The following is a 26,220-nucleotide window of genomic DNA, read 5'->3' as shown; positions in this document are numbered from 1 at the left end:
AATGTCTGCAATGCTTATTTAACAGTCGAAATTTAACAAGTGAAGTGCTATTTTTGTGGAATAGCACATTAAAAATGTCTACTAACTTTACTAAAATCAGTAAATACACACACAAAAACTGAACATGAATTGCTATTGTTCAGCAATCCTGGTTTGTTTGTTTTTTGGCAACTGAATTTAGTAGCCAAATTTGGTGTGTTCGAGTAAGTTAATTTTAATGTGAAAAATAAGGTGTTTATTAATAACACTGACTTTGTGCAGGTCTTTGGTGGGATGTATGATACTGAGACTATGTGACAGGATTTGGACATGTCTTGATAGCTTTCTACATCCAGATACTGTCATCTTAAAAGTAGTAGTGATGTGGAGTTATTACGAGCCGCACATCAAGCCTTTCCGGAGCATGGCAGAGAGCATATGGAATGCATTTCTCTGTACGGCTCTCACTCGTGTCCCTTTAAGATGCATCGCCTCCACATCCGTCAAAGCATCTCCGCTGCTCTCAGACAGGTCACAGTGGACCTTCCAAACAAAGCAGCTCTAATCAATTGTTCCAGTCACAGAGCCTGACAGACTCATAAAGGAATGCAACCGTTCATCTCTCATCCATCCTCCTTGTGTCATCTCCTCACCCACTCTATCACCGTCTCCCTGTCTTCATTCTTTCTGCCTGACTTCTTGTTTCCTTTCACTCTTCTGCTCTTGATTATTGCTTGTTAGAGGACGAAGGTGTGTGGCCACCTATTGGTTTTGTATGGTAGCCTCTAGAACCATATGGCAGAAATTCGTGAAATTTGGCATAGAGGTTAAGGAGGGTTTGTGCTTCTATCTATAAAATCTTAGGATTGGCCTATTAAACTCACTAGCGCCATCAACAGGTTAAAGTTGTATTTGCACTTACTTAACTATAAATGTGCGAGCACTGATGGCTTAAATGAGCGACTATAATAGCCATTTTAATAATAATAATAATAATACAAGGAAGGAATAAATTGACAACGTGCCGTTGAATTACAGAAAAAAAAAACACATGGTAGGCTATTGTCACGAAGTTCTTGTTTGGCCAAATTAATATATGCTGTTCTGTGTCTTAAGACAAGTTAAGGTAGAACAAGTTCAATAAAACATATTTATTGTATTTCTACGGGCAGAGAAGAATGGCCAAACCAAAAAGAAACAAAGAAAACCCAATGTAACATTCATAAAACTGTACACAATGGAATGCGTACGTGAGTGGGGCTGTAGTTCCGTCAAGTGGTCGCTGTTTTTCTATGGCTCAGCTGCGCGTGGATCGCGAGCTGTGTGTGTGTGGTTTGGGCAAGGCTCAAAGGGTGGAACGAAAGTCTCAAAATTCAAATGAATTAAATAGAATCGACTCAGAAGAGACGCGGATGAACACATACGCGTCGCATGGTCCACAAATGCACATTTTAATCCCTACATGCACAAATTAGGATCATTTTTAATATAAACTATAACGTTTGTATTCACAAATATGTCTCTATTTGAACAAAATGCTGCACATTCATGTAATTCTTAACTCTGCAGACACCGGTTGAAAAGCATTTGTTTCAGTGAAGTGATGCACATTTGCTAATTTTTCAAATCGTGTACACGTTAATGAATTGCACTGGGCCTTGTTCGTCAGTAGTTGTGTGTGTTTGGGACGTGAAATGCTGAAAACTGCGAAAATTAAGTCTCAAAATCGAAATGAACCGAACAAGATAGACTCGAACTAGACGTCAATTAATGCACGCGTGTCACCCAATCCACATATGCATGGATTCCTTTTTGCATGAGCAATTTATGATATATTAATACAGAACATTTTTATTCGCAAACATGTCTGTATACAGTATGTACAAATCGCTGCACAATCATTTAATCCCGAATCAAATTGAAAGGCATTTGTTTGTGGTTTGAGTCTAATGTCATCCCATAGAAATGCATCAGTGCCACTAACATGCTTACTTGTTTTAGATTATCCATGTTGTTTACAGAAATCAGATGCTGACAGAGTCGAAACACAACACTGAATACAGTTTTGGCCAATGATTTTGGCCCTACAAATCTGTTTGTCCAAAAAACTATTTTTTTATTTTTTATATATTTTGGGTTGCATCACTGCTTGATTGATTCATGAATTGATAATCATACAATTTTGTTCATGATGCATTGCTGCAGTTTAAAAATAAAAAAGAATTGCCACTAGAATGTTAATTTTTGGTCAATTGTAAATGTTATTAAAATGAGCTCATAACCTTTAAACGTCTAATCCTAAAATCATAATTCTGCTTATTATTTTTAGGACGTTAGTTAAATTAAAACATCCCTGCTGCTGCTTTGTCCTGTAATTGCTGCTCGCAGCTATATCTTTCTCCTCTTTTTCTGAGCTCCTCTCTAATAACCTCTTGTCTTCTTTCCACAGATGGTTGGAGAAGGGAGGAGAGACTGTGGTACGGGAACAATAGGTCATATCTGAGGTACGATATAGTGGGATGCCTCTGAAAAAGGTTGGATTGCTTTTGATTGCTGCTCTCTGACAAAGTGCAAAGATGTTCTGTGATAGAAAACAAGCTCTTGTTGGCTTCCATACTAAAAATTCTCACGTATATATCAAAGCTATTTTATAGTTGGACCCAATGTAGTTTTGGTTCATAGTGCCTTCTTGTGTACTCTTGCGATCAATAAATATACCCCCTTTAAATGCCATTTTTATTGAAGCGAGCGCTTTGAAATTTGACCTTCAGATATAGCTTTGTTATGTCTCATACGTTTTCTCTTGTGTTTTTCTCAGCGAGTGCACTGAGATACAGGAGTTAATTCAAAGGCCCTTTGAGTTTTCCACCACAAACTGAAGTTATTACCTCAGGGCACCGGACAAAATTACTCCCTCTGCAAATTATTTATATTTTTCAGTTTTAGAAATGAGCGGAGGATGCAGACTAGTGTCTGATTAGCATAATTCAGCAGTATTCACACATATAGTGATAAGCAGCAACCAGAAGTCATTTATTTTCAATGAGAGTTGGCAAGTTTTGCCAGTGTTAGTAATGTGTAGTGTTCAACTACAAAAGTTGAGAAAAGTCTTGCTTTATGCAAATTAGCAGTAGGAGTTAAGACATTGATACTCTAGGAATTGAATTCTGAGCAAGTTTGATTCATGTATTAATTTTGTCCATGATTATGCATTTCTGCAGGCTATATTCAGATATTTTCCCTGTAGAATGTTACATTTTATTGCCAAAAACAAATAACTGTACTTCCATGTTTGTTTAGAAAACCATGGTATTTAAACTGCCAGGAGTTTTAAAAAAATGTGGTGAGTTGAGTGCAAGTTGGAAAGTAAGTTAGTAAGTTGGAAAGCCTAATACAATAAATAATACAATCACAGTTATGTGGGTGCTTCCAGCGATAAAATAGATTAAATTATACTTTATGTAAATTAGCAGCAATGTGGCGACAACCAATAGGAGTGAAGACAGTGAAGCATGAGATCCATGTCCTGAAATACTGAATAAATTGCATTTAGAGTGAGTTTGATTCATGCATTGATAATCATTCAGCTTTTTTGTGATGCATTATGCACTGCTGTAATATATACTGAAACATTTTCCCGCTGTAGAATGTTATATTTTATTGCTGCGAAAACTGATTCCTTGTTAAATTAGAAAGACATGCTATTTTAACGGCAAATCATTTTGAAAAACTGTGGCAAGCTGATTGGCGCACCACATTGGACAGCCCATCTACAATTATCCCAGGGAAGTCGTGGCCTAATGGTTAGAGAGTCGGACTCCCAATCGAAAGGTTGTGAGTTCGAGTCCCGGGCTGGCAGGAATTGTGGGTGGGGGGAGTGCATGTACAGTTCTCTCTCCACCTTCAATACCACGACTTAGGTGCCCTTGAGCAAGGCATCGAACCCCAACTGCTCCCCGGGCGCCGCAACATAAATGGCTGCCCACTGCTCCGGGTGTGTGTTCACAGTGTGTGTGTGTGTGTTCACTGCTCTGTGTGTGTGCACTTCGGATGGGTTAAATGCAGAGCACAAATTCTGAGTATGGGTCACCATACTTGGCTGAATGTCACGTCACTTTCACTTTTCACTTTCATAAACACAGAGATGTGGGCGTGTCCAGCAATACAAGTTGAATGACGTGTTACTTTATGTTAATAAGTAGCAATGCTGTGACTACCAATAGGAGTGAAGACACTGAAGCATGTGATCCATGTCCTGAAATATTGTATAAATTGCATTCAATATGAGTTTGATTTACCGAATTGATACCTTTGACAATGCTAATTGATAATCATTCATTTTGTTTATGGCACAATATGAACTTTTGAAGTTTATATTGAAAACATTTTCCCTAGAGAATGTCACATTTTATTGTTGTGAAAACTTGTTCCTTGTCAAAATAGAAAGACATGCTATTTTAACTGCAAATCATTTTCAAAATCTGTGGCAATTTGAATGCATCAAGTTGGAAAGCCCACTAAAATCATCAATAGAGCATCACAGTCCCGCCCACAGCTGGTGCCGGAAGTAAAAATTCAATGCAATTTCTGCATTGACATTTGGTGTATAAGCCATAAAAACGTAACCATACGTGGTAGACTTAAAACCAGCTACGGCTGTACTAAGCGATAGTATATGCTCATATAAATGCAAAAGGATCATGGGGCACTAGCCTTGTTTTGATATAAATACCTTTTATTCGCGATGTCTTGGCTAAGTACTTCATTACCCACAATCCTGAACAATCCCACAATCCCACAGTGATGCATCTGATTGGTGGAGCTCGTGTAACCATCTGGTTAAACCCCGCGAAGGTCCGTGAAGACTGAAGATCATTAATAAACAAATAAAATTAAATAAAAACCAGTGTTGCGTTTTTGCACGGTAGACTTATCAGTGCAATCATGATCTCCTTGGCTGCCATGAGAGTTTTGCAGGGAGGTTGGTAACTTAGCTAGGCTGCTGTAGCCTTCATATGGTATGAGTCATATCAAGCATTTTATAATGCCACTGTCAAAACAATATTTAGCCTAGGCATACCTTTTTGTGCATTTACTGAACATTTGTGTAGTGGCAACGACATGTGTTGACGACTGAGCGGTGATTGCAGTCAGGTACAAAGCACTGCACCATGTTGCTGACGTTATTGTTAACAACTTCCACACACGCACACAATATATAAAATACACGATGATAAATATAAAAATCAATACACAATACCTATATAAAACACTATTTATTTACACGATTGTAAATTCACTACATTCACTATATAAAATAAAATTCACTTGGAGGAAAAAGTTCGCGCGAGCGGCCATCATCAGATTTGGAAGTCGCTCAAAAGGCTTGTTCGCGGTTGTGGCTTCAGTCGAATTCAATGAGGCGCGGTGGTTTATGGGATGAGTAGTTCCTGTGCTCGAAATAAAAATATGTACACAGTCTTGTACCTTTGACTTTTTTTGGATTTTCTCTTAATTTTTTCACTCGAAATGATGTGTTATATGCTTATGAGTTCAGCCGTAGCTGGTTATCCTCACACATGGTCTAAAACTCTTTAGATATGGATTTTTCCGAAAGTCAGTGGGAGAAATGAATGGGAAATTTACTTCCGGCACCAGAGCTCTCTCGGGCTGTGGGCGGGACTGTGATCCTCTATACAACCATAGCGATGTGGGCGTGTCCAGCAATAGAAGTTGAGAAATTTGTTACTTTATGCAAATAAGCAGTGATGCTGTGAACTACCAATAGGAGTGAAGACATTGATACTGTAGGAAATGCATTCTGAGTGAGCTGGATTATGCATGGTGCACTTCTGCCATTTAATATTCACAATGTACATTTTTATCGCTGATTCATTGTCAAATTCGAAAGACATGCTATTTTAACAATGGAATGTCTTAACAAAGCAATCATTTTCAAAAGCCATGGCAAGTGGTGCACTAATGATGTTAGTATGTGTGTACGCCCCATTACTCCGAGCGTATATAAAATGACCACAGGGTACCAGCCAGATTAGAGGTTCATGTATTTTGATCTTTATTCAAATGAGGGTTTGAGAGATCATACTAAATGTGGCCATGTGTGATCATATAGTTGTAATGTATCAGGGCATATGTGATTCAGCTGTGTGTGTGTGTGTCATCGACACATTTTTATCCTGTGCTTCCACTAAGGAGCAATTAGCATTCATTAAACCGTCAGCCACACTTCACTGGGGGAGTGCTCTCATTTCACCATTTGATTTTCCTTTGTCTACAAATAGAACAGCACAAAGAGGACTCTGGCTTGGAGGCACAGTCTGTCAACTGGGAGTTTCGTGAAACCACTGGGCGAACTAGTTGTGCTCATTAAAAACCTTCGGCTTTTTGTCAGTTGGTGAACTTTTGTGTGGATGCGAGGCTGTTGTAAGCGATGCCAAATATTGCATATGTTTTGAGTAAACAGACGTAGGTGAATGTTTTGTGTGCTGAAATGTGCCTGTTAGATGTTTTGTTTTCTAGTAAACCTAGTAATTTTTTTTGCTAATGTGAGGTTACTGCAACAAATATTAACATCAAAATTTAAAGGTGATGTGTGTCATTTCTGTGCCACTTGCAGAATCAAACAGAATTGCAAATTTAATGCAAACACTTTCAAACAGTTGCCTTGACTACCCTAAACGAGGTGATTGAGCCACTGGTTGTTTATGAGAAATTTGAGAATATGTTTCAAACAATTGTTTGCTACAATGTCACATGACCTTGTCACATTGCATTCATAATTTCTGCAAGTGATGTCATGATCTGTCATCATCTATGTTATTAAAAGTCATTAATTTGCATTTTATTATTAAATGTTGTGTACAATTTTCCTTTTTTTGGCTACTCCAAAAATGAGTCAAAATAGAGATCAAAATCAGAGTTGATATTACTTCAGGTTCATTCTTCACACTGCAAATCATCAAAGTGTCAATTTGTGATAGCATACTACAGTACCATACTAAGCTTGCTATTTCTGCCGATGTGATAACAGTCAAGTCACATGCATTGCAGTTTTGCATGCAGCATGATCTGTTGTATACTAGACATTTTTGCAAATTTAGCAGGTCATCTGTGTGTTTTGTTCATACACAAAATATTACAAAGACACACTGGAAAACCATGCCTGTGGCTTCTTCCACATTTCACAACACTTTCAAAGTTAAATATCCAGTGATGAGCTTTATTCTGGCAATGTTTCATTCCACTGGTTATTGTAAAATATCTGAAGAAATTTAGTGTTACAGTGCATCACTTGCTCATCAATGGGTCCTCTGCAGTGAATGGGTGCCGTCAGAATGACAGTCCAAACAGCTGATAAAAACATCACAATAACACACAAGTACACACACCAAACCAGTCCAACAGTTAACGTCTTGTGAAGCTGTGTGTGCTGTAAGAAACAAATCCACCAAGATTTCTCCAGTGAAAAGTCTGATGTTATCTGAATCAGGAGAGAAATGTGCACAGGTCCAGCACTGTTTATAAGCAAAAACAGCTCTAAAGGAGTATATCACTGGATTTTGATGTGAGAGGACAACAGGGGATGGACTTTCTCAATGGATTAGGTGGATTATCATGATGTTTTCATCAGCTGTTTGGAGTGTTATTCTGACAGCACCCATTCACTGCAGAGGATCCATTGGTGAGCATGTGATATAATGCTTCAAGTGATATTAAGTTCTCCAAATCTGTTCCTAAGAAGAAACAAAATCATTTTCATGAATTGTATTTTTGGGTGAACTATTCTTTTATTGACAGTTTGTCCCGTTAATCCTAATTTGTATGAAAAAAGAATACAAATCGTTGTTGGTTTACTACTACTAGTGTTGCACTCAGCTGGAAACTGTAGTGAATTATATTGCAATTTGGGTGTTGCAAAATGTAGGTTGAGACGTAGCCTGGTTTGAAAAAATATGCATACTGTAAGAGTAGCATGTTAGTACACTATTCGCAAAGAACAGATGGCACTCCCATTTTGTATGTGTTTCTACTAGTGCTTGATAATTCATACCCTTCACCTTTAAATGAGCTTAGCTGTTTCTTCTTTGTGTCTGTGCTGTGGAGATTGGAAACAGTTTTCTCATATTGATCGTGTTCAGTGCTCCTCCAGTGTATCTTCTCTGTGTCACTGCTGTCTCCATCTCCTGGCTGGATTGGTACGTTTGATATGTTAAAGGAAAGTCTCATTTCCTGGCCGGCCCGTCATTGGCTTGCTGCTCCATGCTTGCAGGGTTTTTTGCTGTAGAGGTTACTTAGACGGCCTTCAGGACTAATAGTTTTGAAAAATTGGATCTCTTTGAATGAGGCAATATCCATTTAAAAAGTAACAGGGCCATTTCGTGGAATCAAGGCGATTTACAGTGTATCAAAGGACAAAGGACTTTAATCTCTCAGTTCTTGAGATTTTTCCATTTGTGTTTTAAAAGTAAAGACGGCAAAGAACAAAGACATTTTACTACACTATAATGATCACCTTCTTCAGAAACTTGACTAAGCACAGTGATAGCCGTCCTGTTATGCTCTCAAAAGGTTGATTTGTTCTAGAGTAAGAGTAATCATCGGAGACTTCATCTTCTGCGAATGCTGAGCTGCTCTGATGAAAGAAAAACAAATTAATAGAGAAGCTAAAAAAGAATAGTGTAACAGCCCTGCTGAATAGATTCTGCTATTTTCAAAAGCAAGTTATGGCTACAGTAATGATTTAACTGTGATCGTCTAATTGAACCTGAACAGTTGTACAGTACATCTATTGTTTGAGTTTTTCTTCAACAAATCTGAACCCCTATATTTGTGCCAAAGTAATGTTTTATAATTATAAGTAAAATAATAAAATTCTGTTTCTCTACATCTGTTATTTTAGTTATTGGATTTGTTAATATTTTGAAACAAAATTTTTAAGGGTTAAGTTCTTCATTATTGAAAGCAATTTTGAATAGATTTAGTTTAATAAGTTTACGTTAACAACACTGATTACTAACACATAGGGTTAAACTTTCAACATATAAAGCAAAATATCAACCATGTAGAGTTGTTATAAAAAAAAAAAAACTTTAAATAATAAAATATGTGTACGTTTATTTTAATTTTAGTTTATTCTAGCCATTTACCATTTTCTTTCAGTTAAATGTAGTTTAACTAAAATAAATTAAATCTGGAATAAAAATAAAGAAAAACTATATAAAACATTTAAAAAAAAACTAAACCTAAAAAACATTACAAAGCACAACGGAATAGCTAAAGCTTTTTTTTTTTAACCCTCTCAGGCTCAAATTAATCTTTAGTAACTTAGTAACTTTAGTAACCTTTAGTAAAGTTTTTAGTACTCCAGATACATAAAATATGTATCTGAAGTAATAAGGTTTTTAGTTTTTAACTGTTGCAAATCAGCAACGCCTGCCTTGAGAGGGTTTAAGTAAAATAAATAAATAAATTAAAAAAAAAATAAAATAAATAAATATATATATATATATATATATATATATATATATATATATATATATATATATATATATATATATATATATACGATATATATATATGATTTTTTTTTTTACATGATTAAATTAGAACAAGAACAAAACACATTTTCTGTTGGTCTTCATGCAAATCTAAAAAGAAAACAGAACATGCTACTGACTGTCGTGACAACAGCAAAGTTTAAGGTTTGATACACAGGATCACATAAAATTCCTGATCTGTTAAAATTCAATACTGCTTGCTGAGTTGATTTTATTTTTTTATTTTTTGTTCTGGCACTGTATGGTATGGACATTGGCAGCAGTCTTAAAAAAGACTATTTTGACTTTTAAGGATTTATGAATTCTGACGTTTACTGTAACAAGGCATTGTGGCTGCGACCCTAAACATTTATGAATAATCACAGGCAAATCTAGACTCTGTTGAATTGGCTTCAGCTTCCATTTGTCATCTCAGCACCACTAAAATCTGTGATTGACTCTTAGATACTTGTGTTCTCATCTGTGGCCCTCATAACACTACAGTAAAATCACTTGCAATTATTTGAATTTGAATGCATGTAATTATATGGTGTTTATTTCACATAGTGTATATACAGTACTGTGTGTGTATGTATATATATATATATATATATATATATATATATATATAGAGGTGATATATATATATATATATATATATATATATATATATATATATATATATATATATATATATATATATAGAGGTGATATCTGTGAGAATATAAAAGATACATTTTGTAGAAAAAGTGATGATGTCTCTGTGAAAGCATAATAAAGGCTGAAAGCTGCATCTGTAGCTTGGTCAATTATTCTCTCTTCATCCTTTGTTTTGTGCCAAACTGACTAGTGAGTATAAATTAAGCGTGGGTTGTGTGTAGGCGTGCGTTGTGTGAGAAGAAGTTGTGAGCAGTTATGCGTTGGAGCGTGAGGGCAGGTGTGTGGAGGCGTGGATTGTGTGTAAATTACTAATTCATCATGGCTTGTATGTTGTGTGAGCTTTACAATGACTGTGGTGCTGCTTTATGGCTAGTGATTTTCCTTTCACACATGATTTGCTTCTTTGTGCAGATTAACAGCTTTTTAGTTGCCTTCTCCTCATTCTTGAATCCAATAATCAATATTCCAGATCAATTGGATGTGAATTAAAAGTAGGTAATTAAAGAAATGTCGTATTGTTGTGGTCCTGGCAGAGATAATGTAAGATTCATGTAGGCCTTAAAAATAAAGTAAGTTCTTTATTGACACCGATGGTTCAATAAAGAACCATTAACGCACATCGAACTGTTTCAATGCAAAATTGTTTCTTTATAGTGGAAAAAGATTCTTTACGTTTTTAAAATGTTCTTCACAATTAAGTTTTTGGAGGAACCCAAAATCGTTCTTTGAGACAAGCCAACAAAAAAAGTTTGGTCTAACTTGAAGAAATTATGACAGAAATATATAACTTTCATATAGGGCTGGGCAAAAAAAAAGTTTTTTTATTTTTTTTAGATTTTATATTTACTCTCAAAAGCCGCAAAGCGATCTTTTCTGGTATTTATTTCAGCAAACATTTAAAACAAGATCTGATTAATGTGAATCTCAACATTAGTCTTCTCCACTAAATGCAACGCTTACAATGGAAAGCCTGTCATTCATTCAATGCTTATCATGGCAGAGATACTGTTGACAAGAACCAAGAACAAAGCAATTTGCGTGATTTGTAATGCTCAGGTAACATTCTATAATAATACTAAAAATCACTGGAAGCTTTTGACATCACACGTAAAGGCACCATGATTTCCACAATGAATGAATGAATGAATCAATTAATTAATTAATGACGGATGGTGCGACGCACTGTTTTGTTTACTACACTCTTACTAAAGCGTGGACAATGCTTGCGCTGTTTTTAGCCTCTGTCGTCTCACTATGGTGATATGAATACACAAATATCATCTTCTGAGAGTAACTTCATTAGCATTTTACAGATTAATTTGACAAAACTACCATCATAATAAAAGGGTTTTTCTTTTGATTAGGATAAATTAAATTAATGTTGTGTGCCTTGATCTGCAAAACAAAAGAATTAGTTTAAAATACAGGCCTTCTTTTTATAAATTCACCATTTGTAAACTGAGGTTTACTGTTAATTGTTTAGAAATATCAATGGCATTTTTATTAAAACTATATTCACTAAATGTAATCTGTGTCACCCTCTCCTGCTGCCAACTCATCTCCGCCTTCCGGATCCTTCACCCACCTGCACCATCCTGGACTGTGTCTTCCCTTCATCATCATCTTTGTGTCTTATTGTTGTCCTGTATCATTGTTCTCATTAAACCGTGTTTAACTTGCACTTGCTTCCTGCCACTCCTTCACCCAGTCGTTACAATGCCCCGCCTTTCTGAAATCATTTCGGGTCTTTTTTTACAAAGCTCATCGATCTAAAAAGCGATGTGTACTCTAATTGGCCAGCTATCCTGTGCTCTGTGATTGGCCAAATACCTCAAGCTTGTGACGGAAATGTTATGCCCCTTGCCAAACTGTGATGGCGCAAAAAGAATAAAACCCATTACAAACGAGCCATTTGTTGCATCCAGTGGGGACATAATTACAGATTATAATGACTTATACTGTGTTTTTACACTTTGCGTTGCATCGCACCACATAAACATAAAACCATGTCATCATTTGTGATAGGAGAAATTACAAACCACAAGCCTACTCTAAACCAGCGGTTTTCAATCCCAGTCCTCGCGCCCCCCAGCTCTGCATATATTGCATGTCTCTTTTTGTTAACACACCTAATTCAGATAATCAGCTCGTTAGAAGTGAGCTTTGTGCATGAACTGTGTTCCCATTGACATGGTCCCTACACAGTGTTCATTGCTCCCTACTCCCTGAGCAAGGGAAATCTGTTGAAGTTTACCTAATTTCGGAACATTAATTAATGGATTTGCGCTGTGCCTCTGTACCTCTATAAACAAATACAGTTTACATTTCTCATCTCGCACACTTCAATGCACTTTGAATGGAACATATACATTCGCTTCAAACTGGAATCATGGCTGAATATCCTCTGATGTCCACTTCGCAGAGCACTTACGTTTGAATAGAACAAACTTCTGAAGCCATAAGAGAAACATATAAAATGTGCAGAGCAGGGGGGTGTGAGGACTGGAATTGAGAACCAATGCTCTAGCTGCTTAAAACTTGAGTTTGAATCATCAGTGGAAAATCCTTTACATATCTAAATGTACTTACAGACTGTGAGTCATTGTAGTCTTCTATCCGAGGTTCAGGAAACATTCCTCCATAAAATGCGCTGCACACATCTGTATAATTGGGTTGAACTGTTCTGGAACAGTGTTGTAAATACAATTTAACCACTGATTCCTAGTCGTGTCCTCTTTTGGAAGGCCAAACAAAGTACTGTAGTTTGCCTTTCACAGTGAAAAACACTGCGTCTCCACAACATGGCAGCGACATCAATAATACTACAGTGAGAATAAAAGATATGCCTTCTTTTATAGCATGAACATTTGGGCGGTGTTATGCAAATCTTCCCACATCGTAAAGTAGACATGTGGGGGCATGTTTAAACGCGGCGTTTTAGGAGGGCGTGGACGAGTCTTAACTTTTATAAAGAATATCTCTTTGGGTTTGAGACTTTACACTAGTCTTTCCAACTTTAGGGATCTTAACAGCTTGTTACACTTTAAAGAGAAAGGAAAACTTGAAATTGTATCATATGACCCCTTTAATTAAGTTTTGAAATGTGACAATCCAGTGTAATCCAGATCATTTTAAAATAAATTATTATTATTATTATAGTTTATTTTGCATGTTTTGTTTTGTTTTATTATTTTATTTTATTTTGTGTGGGAAAATGGCTTAAAAAAAGCTTTCTTCGAAAGTACTAGTGAAATGTTTGCAGTCAGGCTGTTTTTATCCAAACAGGTTTTCCAGGTTATTAAGCTGAGCAATATAGTGGTTCTAGCAGTAAAAAATTAAATGAATAATAATAATTTAATTTAATTTAATCAGTTTTTATTTCATTTCCAGTCCAGCCGCAAGACAATTTGCAGGAAAGTTTTCCAAACTTAACCAGTCCATGGTATAAAAAAGGTTGGAGCCCCCTGTTCTGTGGACAAATGTTAATAACATAAGCATACTTTGTAATGCAGGAAAAGTAGAATGATATTCTGAGCATGCCTTATATGCATTAGTGTAGTGCAGTAGGAGTAACAAGATCATACATATTAAACTTGTAAAAAGACATATCAGTTTTTCTCCATTCATATCCTAAAAGAACATATTAAGTGGACTTTCACAGGGTTTTAATCTGAGCTCACTTTTCTGCCTGTCTGTACTGAATTAGCTTTATTGGTAGTGTAAAATTCTACTGACATAAAAAGCTAAATTTGTAATGAATATCTCAGGGATTTCTAAAACCCTAAACGGTTCTATAAATGTACTCAATAGAGTGACTTTGCAGAGCAGTTGCCCTTGAAGTCAGATTACATTTACCAGGGATGCAGAAAGAGCAGGAAGCAACATTCGACAGTCAGAGGTTCAATGGCTGATAAATAATATAGCGGATGACCTCTTGACCTCTGGAGTACGAGTAGGCAGTTTGACCCAAATTATAGCATGAGTATGTCACGGTAATGGTAAATATCACACCAGTGCTTAATATATTCAATCACCATGTGCAAATGCCTGTGTTTGGATGTTTCAGAAAATCAAATGCTTGACAATGGAAAGTACTTCATCTCGTCTCATTATTTCCTCTTTTTCATTTGGTGCACAAAACAAAAGATGACATTATTCATGTCAAAAGAATAAAAATGAGCATAAACATAATGAACTAGAGACTGGCATCAGTGCAAAAACAGTTTGGCATTGTGAAATACCTGAGGTGAAAACATGAAAAGTAATATTACAAAATGGATAGTTCTGATTCAAAATGTGTTTGTACTTCTGTTGCATTTTAAAGTACTTTAGTGGCATGATTGTGTTTACATATAATAATGCCAAAAAATGAAAAAAAACTTACAATATACACTACCTTTTCCAGATTGTAAGTGCTATAATCAGGTCTACCAATGAATGAAACATGAAAAAGTTTAAGGTTAGGGTCTTTATTTTAGTAAGATTTTTTTCTGCAGGTGTCTGAAAAAAATGATTGTGTCTGATTTTGCTACCCTAGTGATGTTGCAAAGGGATCTCATTATAATATTACTGCCCCTTAATCTGTAAATTTCCACCTACAGGGCCATCACTTTGATTTTGCAAGCGATGGTGTACCAGTTCTAATGGCTTGGTGAACGTTTGAGCAAAACATGCTAACTGTTCTGTCTTTGGCTGCAACACAAAACACTATATAGAATCCTAGCCTCAGAGAAGACAAGAAAGCAGTGGATTTATTGATTTATTTACTGTTTATTGCTGCTGCCACACAGATCTAAAACCCTCACAGACATAACTGTTTTTGTAACCTGTGTGTCCTAACGGAAACTTGTGTGTGAATGAGAACTTAGTTTAGTACTCACATGCTGTGAAAGCCACGTTCTACACTGTATATGTGCACTCAGAAAACTGTATATCAGAAGTTTAAACTAATATGGTTTCAAGTGCCCCTATTATGGATATTTGAAGATTACCTTTTATGCAGTGTATAACACAGCTCTAATGCTTGTTTCACACATACTCTTCAGTCTGCAGTGCATATGTAGTCCGTGTGCGTTACATATGTGGTGCAGAAGTCGTGGCCTAATGGTTAGAGAGTCGGACTCCCAATCGAAAGGTTGTGAGTTCGAGTCCTGGGCCGGCAGGAATTGTGGGTGGGGGGAGTGCATGTACAGTTCTCTCTCCACCTTCAATACCACGACTTAGGTGCCCTTGAGCAAGGAATCGAACCCCCAACTGCTCCCCGGGCGCCGCAGCATAAATGGCTGCCCACTGCTCCGGTGTGTGTGTTCACTGCTCTGTGTGTGTGCATTTCGGATGGGTTAAATGCAGAGCACAAATTCTGAGTATGGGTCACCATACTTGGCTGAATGTCACGTCACTTTCAGAAGCAGCACGGACTCATTGTACTTTCACACAGGACACGTTTGCACTCACTGCAAATGATCCGTGGCTGTTTAGTCCACAAACACAACATTTAAAAAAAAATAAAATAAAGCCTTTTCAGCATTTTGATACTCTTTTATCACAGTACAGTAACAATTTTTCATAGACAGTATAAACTCAATAAATATAAACAGCATATTATCCATGGATTTGACTTCTAGATTTGTGTAATAAGTTGCTCAATCAAGCGGCAACACATTTAAACACAACATTTAGCCTACTTTTCTTGTAGGCTATCACAAACATTTAAATGTAAAACTCACCTCTGACAGAAACAGTCGACTCTTGTGCATTTTGTATTTAAATCTTTATTATAATCCCACGGGACTTAAGGAACTTTGTTTTTCTGCCTCTATCAAAGTGCATATATTTTGTTGCCTTGTTTATGTAAAAGTGCATTTTTTTTTTGTTTTAAACCTAGCCAAAATGCCACGTGTTGACTGTGAAACACAGTAGGCTTAGGCTTTAACTGTATAAATTTATTGTGAAATTACTGCATTTCCGTATCGATCCATGTAAATTTTTACCGCGAACAATGGCTGTCACTTTAATTCAGCGCATGCAGCAGAGCAAAAATAGACTCAGTACGTAAACGATTGCTACGCTGCTGCAGACGCACTGCTCCTGGAATGCACTGACGGACCGCAACCGCATGCAGTGTGAATGCTCCAATCCGTTAACATGGATGTGTAAAAAAATACGCAATGCATACGCAACGCAGACGGAGTATGTGTGAAACTGGCGTAAGTGAATGAAAACATCCTGCAAAGTTTTAAAGGGTTACTTCAGCCAAAAATGAAAATTATGTCATTAATAACTCACCCTCATGTTGTTCCAAACCCGTAAGACCTCCGTTCATCTTCGGAACACAGTTTAAGATATTTTAGATTTAGTCCGAGAGCTTTCTGTCCCTCCATTGAAGCTGTGTGCACGGTATACTGTCCATGTCCAGAAAGGTAAGAAAAACATCATCAAAGTAGTCCATGTGACATCAGAGGGTCAGTTAGAATTTGTTGAAGCATCAAAAATACATTTTGGTCCAAAAATAACAAAAATTACAACTTTATTCAGCATTGTCTTCTCTTCCGGGTCTGTTGTGAGTGCGACTGCTGTGACTGTTGACGTACGGCGCTGCAGCATGTCATGTCAGCAGTGTCATTGCAGTCTTGTGAACGCACTCATTACCTTTCTGGACATGGACAGTATACCGTACACCATATATAAAGTTATTGTCTCTCAAAAGAAAGAGTCGACTCTGCATCATTGAAACGAGTTGTTTTTTAAAACCCAATCCCAAGCCATTTCTTGATTCTAGAAATCAATATGAAACATTAGCATATTGCCTGCCCACTTGTTGGTTGAAACAATATAAAAACTTCATAATCACAGGAAGAAGGAGGCGGGAACCGGCGGACATTCAAATCAAAGCTTTAATGATAAAATAAGCACAAAACAGCGCGACAGCCCCTCAGGGATGACTGCCACGCACAAACAAAACCAAAACACAAAATAAAGCCCAGGCCTGGTCCTCTCTCGTCCTTCACTGTTGTCGCTCCTCTTTTGTACCCTTCCAATATCCTCCGTGGGACTCGAGACCGGTGAGTGGAGCAGGTGTAGCTCATTTCCAATCACTCCACCGGCTTCGCTCCGTTCCTACGGGCTCTCCGCCCCGCCCCACTCGTCACATTGGTCTTTTCGGTCTTTACAGTAAACAAAGCAGCACTGCGCTCACAAACGCAGCTTTTATGATAAAACGGAAATGAAATCAACCAATCGGGCCAATCACCGCAGATTAGCATTACGCAAAAGAGAGGTTTGGAAAATTTAATCATTGATTGAATCGTTTGGGCGTCGTTGAGCAAATAAGGCAAAAATAAATGCATTTTATAAGACAATGAAAGTGTTTTTTGACCATGCATGTCAACCTTTTGTTGGGGACTCCCAAAACCAAAATATGAAGCTTTCATTACCCATAATAGGGACACTGTAAAATGCATGATTTATTTATTTTATTTCTATTCTGGAAAAGGGGGCAGAGAGCAGCTGCTCATTTGCATTTAAAGATACAGGCACGAAAAACAGCTTGTTTCTGCTTCCCTTCAAAATAGGGATTTTCAAAATTATATAATAAATGATCTGTGGGGTATTTTGAGCTGAAACTTCACAGACACATTCTGGGGACACCTGAGACTGATATTACATGTCGTAAAAAGGAGCATAATATGTCTCCTTTAACAACATTTCACAATATTACAGTTTTTACTCTATTTTTAATCAAATGAATGCAGACTTGATGAGCAGAAGAGAATTCTTTCAAAAACATTAAATATATTATATATAAACACATTCATGGTATATATATATGGTCCTATTGGCCTGCTACTTTGAGGTTATGTAATTGTGGACACAACTGTGCCGATTTGAGAAAGAGGTGAATGTTAGATCTTGCAAAAATAGAGCACCAGGAGTACTTATAAATAGCTTGAAAAAAATTATAACCCTTCATGAAACAATACTGCACTTACTCTGGATCTGTCCTACATTAAATTGTTTTGCATTTCAGGTGCTTCCTTGGAAAGCAAATATGTAATTTGTAGATGAAACAAATCACTACCTTACACACGATACCTTTTCCTGGCAGCTTTGTAGATGCATTTTTGTTGGATGTAGTTTCCATGGAGGTTAGGCAACAGAAAGAGAGACATGTATTTACATTAGTGTGGTGTCGCTTTGAATTTACGGTTTCAGAAAAGCTGTGTGTATTTCTCTCAGGCATATAGAGGCAGTAAGTTTATGCTTTTATGACTGACAAATAACCATACAGCTAAAGAATCATTGTTTAAGCTTCAGATTATAGAGATTTTAAATTGAGTCGCAATGCTGGAAAAATAAACAATTGTCAAAAAAGCCTGCAGCTCACAAATCAAGCGGATCTGGCTGATATGTTTATTCAGGGAATCGATACAAAGCGGAGGCAAAAGAGTAATTGATTTAACACATTGTGTGCACTGCCATTACACTAAACTATAGAAATCTTAGATATATCCAAACCATATCTCAAAGAGTGTGTGTGTGTGTGTGTGTGTGTGTGTGTGTGTGTGTGTGTGTGTGTGTGTGTGTGTGTGTGTGTGTGTGTGTGTGTGTGTGTGTGTGTGTGTCTGTGTCTGTGTGTGTGTGTGTGTGTGTGTGTGTGTGTGTGTGTGTGTGCGTAAACTTGAAAGTGGTCTTAAACATAACTTATGATACATATTACATTTAAATGTAAATGCATTCATCTTAGTTGATTATTTTCTCTTTGCATTTGGAACACAAACCTAAAGATTAAATTATTAATATCAAATAAATAAAAAATGAATAAAAACACGATGACTACTTTTTTATATATAACCTCAGCATGTTTTCAAAAACACATTATTTTAAAATCATATTGCGTTTAAATGAAATAATGCAATAAAATACATATAGCTTTATTCTTTTAATAACCTAGATTTTTAACCTAGACCTGGAACATTGTGAATCTCTAGTGTGTCGTTAGATATTTTTATTCAGTGAACAAACAGCAGTAGACTCTAGGATTTATATGTGTATATAAATACTCGTTTCTACACAAGAACTACTGATCATCTGTAACAGGCAGTTTGACTGTGTAGGCAAAACATGCTGCACCTGTACAGTTTAATATCCATGCCAGTGTTAAAAACCAAACCTACAGTTCTGCAATCGTGCGATACACAGCAGACCTGTGCAGGGTCAGCCTGAGCTCCTGGGTACTGCAGGTCAATGTCAGACCGGAGGCAATAAATAGAGCAGGTGGATGAGGAGGGACGGCTGTGTTTGTGTAGAACAACTCTCTCTTTTTCAGAAATCATTTAGTGTGTCTTTAAACACCAACAACATTGCATTTTTCCTCAAGCTTCTGTTGCTTCCTTTTTCTTCTTCAGATCAGCTGTCTTTTTTAAAAATGTAGAATTGGTGTTTAAAGGGTGTTGAATTTAGATGCACCTGAAGAGCTTAAAACTAAGAATACATACTTTGTATTTTTATTAGTTTCATTATGTTTCACCAGCTGGTAGGCTTTTGTGGATTTATCTGGAAAACTTGAGGGATTTGTCAAGTAATATTTAGTTCTAAACCCTCACCAATGTTTGATCATTAACCCTTATAACCTAGATTTTTGATGCACCTGATTTTTTTTCTACTTATTTTCTTGTTTTTGCTTTTCTAATCAATTCTGGTAGTCAGCATTAAGTTCAAAATATCATTTTTAACATTTGTTTAAACTTTTAAGTTTGAATGAATTTACCTAACTCAAACAGAACCTTCTGATGTTTTATTTTTTATTTTTAGAATGTTATACTTGTTTTAGACCATTAAATGTGTTATGTATAATAATCATTTTTTTGTCTACATCTAAAGTTCCCTAAGGAAGTTTTCCAAAACAATTTTTTGGTTTTTTTTTGTAACGTAGATGTGTCCAAAAAAAGTTCATAGAGTAAATAGCATATTAGAATGATTCCTAAAGGATCATGTGACTTTGAAGACTGAAAAATGTTTTGCTTTGCATCAAAGGAATTCAGAGGAATACATTTTAAAACATATTCAAATAGAAAATAGTTATTTTAAATGGTAATAATATTTCGCATTATTACTATTAATGCTATATGCAGCCTTAGTTAGTATTTATTTTTATTTTCTTTACATTAAAAGAAAATATTATCATCCATATATGTGTCCATAGGTAATATATTGTTGTTTTGCTGTATTGCGGACACCTGGGGGAAGTTGCTGATAAACCTAAATAATAGCGATTTCATTTGGTTCCCGTGCACAGGTGCAGCGGATGCATTTCTAAAGGAGAACGTAACGTGTTCCTTTAACACAAGCTGAAGTCACAGATCCGTGCCAATTTACGCTTGTTTGACAAATTGAAGTTGCTTTGAAATTGCACAGGAAAGGTCACTGAATGATAGTGTCAGATCCTCCTCAGGCTGTGGTGTGGCATCTGAGATTTCATGCCGCACACGTTTGACTGACTCTTATGGATACGGAGATGCTGTGTTCTCTGCTTGCACTTCTCTGCCTACCTGTTTTTGGCTCTTTTGTCTGCGTTTGAATGCAACTTGACACCAGTGCTCTGCTCTTCTCTCTCACCTGTGCATAAATCAGCGTTTCAGGCCGAGAGTAAGGTAAATCATTGATTTTGTTGTAGCAGGTTGAGTGTGGAGTGTTTCTTCAGAAAGAGGATGAATGCATCTGCTGCAGATCATGGCAGAGCTACTTACACTGATCTTTTGCTGCTGTCTCTCTTCATCTCTCTCTCTCTCTCTCTCTGTCTGCATGGTGTCAGATGGTAATTCCCAGGATAATTTAATCATTTCTTTTTTTCTCATCTCCTCTCATCCTGTTCTCAGCTCTCGTGTTGTTTAGTCTCCTCTCTTCTCATTCTCTCCTCTCCTCTCCTCCTGTTTCTTCTTCTCTCTGTATTTGGCAAACTGCTAAAATAAAATTCAGCTAGATAAACTACTTAGTACAATGACAAGTATAAGATTAAGATTAATAAGTTAATTGCGTTAAAAATAAATGGGGTCAGTTACATTTTTGGTAATTTTTTTTAGTTTTGCTCACAAAGGCTGAATGTATTTGATTAAAAAATGCAGTAAAAACTATGTATTGTAAACATTATCTTATCAGAATATATTAAAATATAAAATATTTTGTGGAAACTGTGGTGCAGTTTTTCAGGATTAATATAAATAAAAAAGCAGCATTTAATTAGAAAATATTTAATATTTGGAGTAAATAAGGATTTAACACTGTAAAAGTCTGCTGTCATTTTTAACCAAATAAAATTCTTAAAAAAGAAAATATGCACACAACCCTAGTTGTAGCCTAATTCTTTAGGACATGTTTTGTAAATAAACAAAAAATTATTAAATTAGTGACTTTCTGACTATTTCAAATTTCATATTTATTGTAAAAATCGTACTTTTTTTTTATTTTTTATCTAGAGATAAAAAGAAGCCGTGGTATGCTTTAGATATCTGTGTAAAACTGCTCCAAACTATTCATTCTCTGAGTGAACAACTCTTCAAATTATTCAAAATGAAACACTAATTGATTCAAAACTGTTAACTAACATGTGTGACCAAAAAGAACCTCAAATGCATGAATTGTATGTAAGTCATACTGAAACTGATTCTGCGCACCATCTTGTCAACTGTCAATCCACAGCTGGACAAACATCAGTTTGCCTATAAAGCCAGGCGAGGGACGTAGGATGCTGTTGTATGTCTCCTTCATTCACTCCTTCAACATCTGGAAGTATCTGGTAACTCTGCTGCAGTTCTTTTTGTGGACTTAAGCTCAGCTTTTGATACAATTCAACATCATCAGATGATTAAAAAACTACGTAAACTCAACGTTGCACCTCATTACATCCATCTGATTCACAGTTTCTTGAGCAACAGGCCACAGGCTGTGAGGATAGGGTCTGTCACATCGGACACCACCATAACCAACACTGGAGCTCCTCAAGGCTGTGTCCTCTTTCCCTTTCTTTACACACTCTACACTAATGACTGTATTAGTCCTTCATCCATCACAACATACTACAAATACTCAGACAATAGTGCAATCCTGGCTCTCCTCAACGATCACGCTAGCATTGCTGCTTACCACGACACGATATCACACTTTACACACTGGTGCATAGACAATTTTCTCCATCTCAATGTTGAGAAAACAAAAGAACTGGTCTTTAATGCACCCAGTCTCAGTCGGATCTCCATTCATGGCAACATGATAGAACAGGTTGAGAAATTCAAATATCTTGGACTCACCCTGGATAACAAGCTCACTTTTGACTATCACATAAAGGACATCCATAAATGCTCCCAACAGCATCTGCATATTCTACGAAAACTAAGTTCCCTTTACATTGCCCCTCATCTTCTGTTACTACTGTACACAAGTATTATCCAGCCCATTCTGTTATACTGCTCCACCGCCTTGCCCGGACAATAATAACAGACCCAGAGCACCCCCTCAACTTCCACTTCACTCTCTTGCCCTCCGGGCGAAGATACAGGACCCTAACATGGAGAAGGGCTCGTTTCAAAAAGAGCTTTGTACCATCTGCAATTTCAATCCTTATAATGCTACAAAGTTGAACATTCACCTTTTTGTGTTTTTGTTGTTGCTGTTACATGTGTACATGTATGTATGGATGTATGGTTTTTTTTTTTGCCAGTTGCGTGTGCTGTATGATAATCTGTGAGAACAAATTTCCCGTTAAGGGACAATAAATTATCTATCTAAGTCAGGCATAACAACACGGCATAACAAGGGAAGTCGTGGCCTAATGGTTAGAGAGTCGGACTCCCAATCGAAAGGTTGTGAGTTCGAGTCCCGGTCCGGCAGGAATTGTGGGTGGGGGGAGTGCATGTACAGTTCTCTCTCCACCTTCAATACCACGACTTAGGTGCCCTTGAGCAAGGCATCGAACCCCCAACTACTCCCCGGGTGCTCACAGTGTGTGTGTGTGTGTTCACTGCTCTGTGTGTGTGCATTTCGGATGGGTTAAATGCAGAGCACAAATTCTGAGTATGGGTGTGAATGTCACTTCACTAATTCTAAACATCCTCTCTTCTCCTCTCATCTAGTCAATTAAAGTCACATTTAAGGGGATAGTTCACCTGAAACAGTTGACGGTAGCCATATAAAAAAATACTGTAGAAGTCAACTGTTTGGCTACCAAAATATCTTCTTTTGTGTTCAACAGATGAAGGAAACTCATACAGATTTAGAACATCTTGTGGGTGAATAAATGCTGACAGATTTTTTTATTTTTGGGTGATCTATCACATATGTATGTTTTTACAGTATGTTTCAAAGCAGCTTTATAGTCTTAAATAAGTAACAGAATCACTAACAAAAACTTCAGATATGAAACAAATCCAAATTCTACTGATTCTATTGAATTCTATTGATTCAGTTCAGTTCAGTTCATCTTATCTCGTCTCGTCTCAGTATAACCTCAGTTTATATGGTGTGTAGTCTGTCTCAAACACACACTCCTCCCACTCACAGTAAGCTATTGTTGAGTGATGACAGGCCTTCAGTGTCCTCTGTCACCTCCTCCTGCATGTGCTCTGCATGCGTGTGATTCAGAGAAAGAGAGGGTGCTTGTTTCCTCCAGGGTTTTGTCTTGTAAGATGCCCCAAATGCAGAATCGCAGCTCTCTACCCTGGGCCTCGTGCAGTTGGTTTGGCCATCTGCTCAGGGAACACTCTTTATCAATCAAAAACAATGAGAAACTGCTTTGAAGATTGTTCAGCCAAGAATTCTCAACTCCTTACTGCTTAAGGAGGTTCGTAGAAATACAGTCGAATAATCAATGTTTTCCACACATCACAAAAGAAATGATTTTCTTACTTGGGATTTGTGTCTTGTTTTCCATTACAAATATCTAAGCATTCTTAAATCACGATATATTTTCTTGAAAAGAGAAATTACAAGACATTAAGCCTTGTTTTCTGAAAAATATATTCAAATTTAGTCCGTTTTTGCATAAAGCAAGAAAAAAAAAATCTTCTTTTTTTTCTAATTTTAAGAAAAAATCTCAGAAAACAAGACTTCTCAAGACTTCTTACTTGGTTCTCAAGTAAATATATCTTGATTTTAAAATGCAAACAAGACAGAAATACTAAGATTTTTCTTTTTTGCAAAGCACTGTTTAATATGAACCATTACAACAAGACAGAATTAAATAGCAGTTTTTAACTATATTGATACAATGCATGAACAAATCTGCTTCATAGAGATCCATGAACAGTTTTTGAGTGAGACTGAACAGTTTTGTGATTCAAGTGAGTGGACAGTTTGAAGTGATTTTCAGATTTTCTAATTTACCATTTCATATGCTATTTTAGCTCTTGTTTTAGAAAATAAATGGTATTAAAACAACATTAAAACACGATAATGGAACCACAGAAAGCACAATTATATAAATTATAGTGAATATATAGTGAATTTTACAGTATATCTTAGTATGTGCAACAGGTATTATGTCTTAATGCAAGTAATATATGTGCAAATTTAAAGCGAAACAAAAATTGTACTGTAAATCTTTTATATGTACCTATGCATGGTTGCATGTTTTTGTGTTTTGATCTGTTTGACTGATTTCTCCCTAATAGCGAGGTCCCTGATAATGAAGTGATACTTGTATGTCCTTCAGCAACATTAGCAAGTCTGTACTAAACATTTTCTACAATATTCATACAAAATGTTCTGCAGTAGAAGCACTAAAAGACACACATAGGTTCTTCACATCATGACTTCATCTAGGACGTCTTAACGTCTTAAAATAGCATTTGAAACGTGAGGTTCTGGAGAGGTAAAGGAAAACGTTGGGGCCCAATCGTTTGAGCTCAAAACAAGCATTTGTTATTTACAGGTTTACAGTAAATTAGAAACTAAATGTCTGATTTTCAGACTTTGTAGTCGGGCATACGAGATGAAACAGCCAGAAACAGACTGGAAAATGAAAGAATTTGAGTGTATGTGAAAGAGAAAGAGACTAAGACTAAAAGAAGAGACATTTGTCATCTGTTCATGTCCCCAAAGTTGACAGGGAAACAGATTTCAGTGCATGTGTACGGTCACTGTGTCTCTGCTGAATTAGTCTGGATACTGTACATCCAGTTCTTGTTTTATTCTGACACACAAGTCTTTCTGCATCCTCACATCTTCATTAAGACATCGATCAGTATATTTACAGTTCATTGGCATATTGGTTTAGTTTTTTTTTTTTGGGAGGGGGGGGGGGTCTCAGGTTTCAGAGTGAACTGTAGGGGATTTGAGACAATATTTAATTTAAACATAAAAATGTATGATTCAAATATTAAAAATGGTTGTGAAACAAAAAACATCAAAATAAAACACTAAAAAAGACTAAATATTTTATAAAATATTTATAATATAAATATTTTATTTATTAAAAGATCTCTGTATTCTGAGAAAACAGTTGCAAGATATAAAATAAAAATTGCATGATAAGACTAAATAAGATGAAATATTTTATTTGTTCACCTGCATGTCATGACCATTAACCAACATCAGAGAACCTTTAACATTCAAATGTGTTTTTTAAATTATTGAAACATTAACTCTTATTAAATCTCAGGGGTACTTCAAGTAAATATTCTAGGTCAAAGGGGTTCGGCTGACAAAAAAGTTCTAAACATTTTTCTCTACACTCTTAAAAATAAAGGTGCTTCAAAAGTTTCTTCAAGTGATGCCATAGAAGAACCATTTTTGGTTCCACAAAGAACCATTCAGTCTTTTACGAACCATCTCTTCCTTACCTTTTTATAATCTTTCTTTTTACCCCAAAGAACCTTTTGTGAAACAGATGTTTCTTCAGATGTTAAAGACAAAAAGGTTCTTCTCTATGGCATCATGAAGCACCTTTATTTTTAAGAGTTTTGTCTAACCAGCATATCATGGTGTGAGCAAAGACTAAAGACTTTTTAGTAATTGATACTGAAAAAAGTATAAT

At 36.3% G+C, this 26,220-nt stretch overlaps 1 protein-coding gene across 8 annotated transcripts in view; it reads left to right on the top strand.

The window, feature by feature from the left end:
• Positions 1-26,220, top strand: part of LOC132095525 (beta-1,3-galactosyltransferase 1-like) — a 185,502-nt gene that overhangs the window by 87,226 nt on the left and 72,056 nt on the right. For 6 of the 8 annotated variants that reach the window (XM_059500606.1, XM_059500610.1, XM_059500608.1 and 3 more), the window contains exon 2: positions 2,429-2,483. The gene's annotated coding sequence lies outside the window, so the exon portion shown is untranslated. Of the gene's footprint in view, positions 1-2,428; positions 2,514-26,220 lie in introns of those variants that run through there. The other 2 variants (XM_059500612.1, XM_059500613.1) reach the window with 2 other exon arrangements.

This window comes from Carassius carassius, chromosome 19, assembly GCF_963082965.1.
Source record: "Carassius carassius chromosome 19, fCarCar2.1, whole genome shotgun sequence".
NCBI classification, from domain to species: domain Eukaryota; kingdom Metazoa; phylum Chordata; class Actinopteri; order Cypriniformes; family Cyprinidae; genus Carassius; species Carassius carassius.
Note: the sequence above shows the minus strand (reverse complement) of the source record. Positions and strands in the feature narration are given on the sequence as shown.